The 5771-nt window shown below is 42.5% G+C and overlaps 1 pseudogene; it reads right to left on the reverse strand.

Moving 5' to 3' along the window:
- Window positions 1-997: 997 nt before the first annotated feature.
- Window positions 998-2132, reverse strand: LOC144225436 (glycogenin-1 pseudogene; annotated as a pseudogene).
- Window positions 2133-5771: the final 3639 nt, after the last annotated feature.

Consider the following 5771-nt stretch of genomic DNA (forward strand, 5'->3'; position numbering starts at 1 on the left):
AAATCAGTTTAGTTTGCCCAAACACATAGTAATGTCTGATTCACAGACCAAGACTTATGTGACTGTTTTTTTTGTAAAGATCAGAGTAAGCGGTTAACTTCTATTAACTTCAGAGAGAAGACCTGCTTACAGAACTATTCAGCAAAAACAGAAGCACAGAGCAGGAGCCTATGAAAAAGAAAGTTGTATGGAACTTCACAAAAATCTTAGGGAAGACATTGGAACCACTCTTATCTGGCTTTTAAGAGTTGATCCCAGAGGGCACCTGGGTGGCTCAGTCGGTTAAGCGGTTAACCATCCGACTTCGGCTCAGGATGCCTTTTTTTTTTTTTTTAATGGCAATAAGTCTTTATTTCATACAGGGTGCCGCTGCAGGTAACCATCAGAGAACACGCGGCCGTTTGCAGATACACAGAACGGAACACAAGTGTTTTCGCATGCTGTAAACTGTACACAGGAAACTGGTGACTTCAGACACTACAATTAGAAAATAAAATGGGTTAACGCCATCTGTTGATAGGTTTATGAGTCACTCAGCAGTGTTCTAGGCTGTCTTTGCCTGAAAGCATGATTACAGTCGCTCTGGTGGCCTCTGGGAAATTCTAAAATGCGGGTCTAGTCAAAGGTACAACAAGCAAGCAAGAGATAGATACCCCGTCCCATTCTCAGGGAGACCGACTGAGAGCCTGCCTTGGCACGGCTTTTTTTTTTAGAGTCGATACAGCCATTTTAATAGTTTGAGTTTCCCTTACCACCTGTGTTAGCAGTCAGCAAAATTAAGAATTTCTGACCCATATGCCGAATAAGCCTAGGGTTAAAAAGCATAACGCTGTCCACATAGCTGAACTGCTATTTCACAACTTTTGCCCCGTTCTCACCCATTGTCCTGCAAAATCCCCTCATCTGATGCATTTTAATATTAGCAAAGCTTCTAGCAACTGTAACAGACCTTTCTTAACCCAGCTCTAGATACTAAGTATCCGAAACAAGTGCCTGTGAAATGGATGTGTCCATGGGAAAATGGCAGCGTTTTTACTGGAGGTAAGTGTCAAGTTTCCTCTTGATGTTGTCAAAGGAATCTGCTCCCATGTAATCGGCCTGGCCCCGTTCCCACCGCTCCTTCCGTTCTTCTGAGGACACAAAAAGGCTGTGCTGTGGCCGGGATCTCCCCAAGGGACAGATGTGATATGGCTCCTGAGACACCTTCCACATTTAAGTACGAGTGGGGGTCTTTGACAAGGCCAAATTGTTGAAGCAGAGGTAAAACGTTGGTGGTGAAGATGTCCCACCATAGGCTGAGAAACTCTGGATGAGTCATGGTGAGATCATGGGACTCGCTTTTGACACTTTTTGTTTTAGGGCTTTGTTTTAGGATTGTAAGTATAATTCCATGGTTTGATTCGCCCCAGGAAATGCACAACTTCTGCATTTGCACCAAATGCTTTAAGTGCTGGGAGGTAGGAGTATATAGAAATGCTGCTTAGGTTGTAAATAAATGGCAGGTGTTTTCTGATATCTGTTGTTGCCCAGCTGCTAAAAAATGTGTTCAGTAAACCCTGGTCCCCACCATCGAAGCTGCCCTGCTCAGAAGCAAGGTGTAACATCTGATCGTAGGTTTCAACGTAAGGCTGATAAACAAAGACTCCAGAATTGAAGCAGCCAGGCCACCCTGGGTCTGGTGCTGCGGACATCTCCTTCTCTCTCAAAAAGATCATCAATATTTGCTAGGACCAGAGTATCTGCATCCATGAACACACATCTTGAATACTGTGTAAGTGACCAGCAGTGGAGTTTAGTTATCGTGACACCCAACTCAGGCCTCCTCATTAAAGTTAGTTGAGCAGAATCGCCACTGTCTAAGACATCTACGGTGATAACTTCATCGAAGATGGTCTCTAAAATTTTTCTCATGGAGTCTGAGACCTGCGGGGTGGCAAGCACGGCCAGCTTCCTGATAGTCCTGTGCTCTTTCAGAGACGAGCCCAGGAACAAGGCTCCTTTGGCATAGGCATCGTTTGTGGTCAGTGTCACAAAGGCCTGATCTGTCATGGTGCTGCCGGGTAAGGGGTGGGCGGCCGCAGCCGTAGGTTGGTGGCTGGAGAAGCCGGGTGCCGGGAGGGAGCGCAGCCAGCGAGGAGTTCGTGGGTTTGAGCCCCGTGTTGGGCTTTGTGCGGACAGCTAGCTTGGAGCCTGGAGCCTGTTTCAGATTCTGTGTCTCCCTCTCTCTCTGACCTTCCCCTGTTCATGCTGCCTCTCTCTCCCTCAGAAAACAATAAACATTAAAAAAAAAAAAAGAGTTGATCCCAGTTAGCATAGAATAGAGAACGAGAAGGTGAGGTTCTGGTCCTTGTATTTCTAGGGCTGGGATATGTTCTTTTTTTTTTTTTTTTTTTTTTACAAATAGTTTATTGTCAAANAGGTAGGAGGGCAGCTCTCAGGCAGGGATAGGCGTGGCGTGATCCAATGCCTCAGGCGGGAGCTCTGACTTGGCAGTTGCGGGGAGGAGAGTGACGTTGCTCCAGTCCCTTCTGAAAGCAAGCGCTGCTCCTCGCTCTTTTGGGCGTGTAAACTCCCCGTANCTTACTTCTCCGCCTTCTTGCCCTCTCTCGGGCTGAGATATGTTCTGGTATCACAGTGCTTCCTTCTAACTCCCAGGATTGGTCAGTGACTAACTAATTGGTATTGAAGTGTGGACTATCAATATTTATTTAATCTCTAGTAATTGATAGGCATGTTTGGTCTAGTCATCTAATGCTGCAAAATAAACTATTCTAAAACTGAATGGCTTAAAAGAAGGACAACATTTATTTTGCTCATGAATCTGCAACTGGGACAAAGTTTGGCGGGAATAGCTTTTTTCTTCTCCACTTGGAATCAGTTGGGGTATCTTGAAGAAATGGGCTGGGATCATCTGAAGCCTCACTTACTTATGTGTCTGGCTGCTGCTGCTGGCTATTGACTAGGATCTTAGCTGGGTCTGTTGGCCAGAACACCTATATATGGTCTCTCCAAGTAGTCTGAGCTTCCTTACAACATGGTGGCTGGATTCTAAGATTGAGAATCCTGGATAGAGAGAGCCAGAAAGAAGCATATGGCCTTATTTGACCTTGTCTTAGAAGTCATGTAGTGTCACTTCTGCTGGATATTCTATTACCGAGATGGTCATAATGGCTTCCCTAATTTCAAGGAGAGGGAAAGTCTTCATTTATTGATGGGGGAATGGCATGATTCAAGAAAAGTATGTGGAACAAAGAATATTCATGAGGTCATGGGGCTGGATGGATGGGAATATAATCCTTTCATCTCAAAAGAGAGTGCATTTCAAGGAGGTTCAAGCTCTGTGCAAGTTGCAGGTAGGTGGGTGTGGGGAACATAGTGGTTCCAATTTTCTCAGTCTATATCTGAGAAATCTAAAAAAAATCAAAAAGCTCAGTCTGGCTGAACTACCACATTGGGGTCATTCTGCACTTTCACAGCTTTCATGGCTAAAAAAGGTATGAGTGTGCATTGTGGACTTTTGGTAAGAGGTTGCTTTATGTCCTGTACTGTAGGATGGGTAGGGTGATGGCCCTCAGCACACAGATGTTGGAAATGGATAACCATATATATGGGGCTACAGCCAGTGTCAATGACAAACTAGAAGAGACAGGGCTTTTCTGTTTCCAAAAGCTTTTCTTTGGGCATTCTCTCTCTCTCTCTCTCTCTCACTCTCTCTCTCTCTCTCTCTCCCTCCCTCCCTCCCTCTCTCTCTCACACACACGAGAAGGGAGCTAAGTTGTTTCTTATTTTATTTAATTAATTTATTATTTAAACATTTTTAAAATCCAAGTTAGTTAACACGTAATGTAATAATGATTTCAGGAGTAGAATTTAGTGACTCATCACTTACATATAACACCCAGTGCTCATCCCAAAAAGTGCCCTCCTTAATGCCCATCACCCATTTAGCCCATTCTCCCACCCAACACGCCTCCAGTACTCTCAGTTTGTTCTCTGTATTTAAGAGTCTCTTATGGTTTTCCTCCCTCTCTTCTTTTTAAATCTTGGTTTGATTCTTTTCTCCTATGCTCTTCTGTTTGTTTCTTAAATTCCACTTATGAGTGAAATCATATATTTGTCTTTCTCTGTCGTATTTTACTTAGTGTAATACACTCTAGTTCCATCCATGTTATTGCAAATGAATTCATTTGCAATGAACACATATTTCATTCTTTTTCATTGCCAAGTAATATTCATATATATATATGTATATATGAATGTACACACACACACCACATCTTCTTTATCCATTTGTTAGTTGATGGACATTTGGGATCTTCCCATAATTTGGCTATTATCTATAGTGCTGCTATAAACATTGGGGTATATGTACCTCTTCAAATCAGCATTTTTGTATCCTTTGGATAAATACCTAGTATTGCAATTCCCAGGTCATAGGGAGTTCTATTTTTAACATTTTGAGGAAATTCCATACTGTTTTCCAGAGTGGCTATATAAACTTGATTCTTAGCTGTAGAAATTTTGAGCAGAATCTATGTGTGAGGTCATAGGAGACCAGGAGGGATAGGAGGTCCTGAGAACATGAGCCCCCTGGAATCCATGGAAATTATGGGAAGGGCTTTGGGTTTCCAGAGACTATTGCTCACGTTAATTTTGCCTAAATCTTAAGGGATAGAGAGGCCGCAGCTGACTCTAGATTTCAAGGGAAAGTGTTTAATGTCAGTATCATGGTGGATCAGAGTACTTAAACTCTGATGGAAAATTTGTCTTGATATATATGCACCTAATGTTTCCTCAGATTAGACTAACATTTATTGAGTGTCTATTTGTTCCAGGTACTGTGTGAGGTTTTTTATATTATTTCATTTGGTATTCATAATAGCCATATGAAGAAACACTGCAAATATCTTCTTTGTATAGGTGAGCCAATGGACTCACCCAGAGCCAGAGAGCTGCAATGTGCTGGATTCAAAGTAGGTCCTCAGACTCCCAGGATGAAGCCATTTCTTACAAATGTCACTTTAGTTGTTGGACACCTTTGAGAGAGAGGGTAGGTGGGTGGATTCCCAGTGATAAAAATGAACACAAATTTAGAACAATTTGAAATGGATGTGTTTGTGTAGAAATGATGAAGAAAGAAAATTAGAGGATGAAAGGCAATGGAAAGGAGAGGGGATAGAGATAGGGTCTGGGTACTGACTCTACTGTCCTGTTTGTCCTTCACGCTATAACAGTATATGTCAACATGCTGATTGTTAGCCTGCTCCATACCAGGGATATGGCCAGAAGATTTCGTGTGCTTCCCTGGAGAGTTATGTTGAGAAGGATTCAGAGGCTCAGTTCTGGATCAGTGCTAAAGTTTTGTGATAATTGAATGGTGTCTGCCACAGGTAAGGGAGACGGAAGTAGAGGCATAAATGGTGCTTATTTGTCACTCCTGAATATAACAAACAACCTTGATTTTTAGCTTTCCTTTCTCCAAACAAAATTAGCTTCATATTCTTCAACCTTTTACCCAGAAATCTTTGTAGACTTTTGAGGATATTTTTTCTTATAAACTCTCATATCCACATCAAGGTCTTCATGCCTGTTTACAAGAAAGAATGACATATTAATCTGTTTCTTGGGGGGAGGGAGGGCCACTTAAATGAAGAAACAGAAAGCAGACCCACCCTCCTCCTTTTTTTTTTTTTTAATGTTTTTATTTATTTCTGAGAGAGAGAGAAAGCACGAGCGGGGGAGGATCAGAGAGAGAGAGGGAGACACAGAAT

Source organism: Crocuta crocuta, unplaced genomic scaffold, assembly GCF_008692635.1.
Source record: "Crocuta crocuta isolate KB4526 unplaced genomic scaffold, BGI_CrCroc_1.0 scaffold337, whole genome shotgun sequence".
NCBI lineage: Eukaryota > Metazoa > Chordata > Mammalia > Carnivora > Hyaenidae > Crocuta > Crocuta crocuta.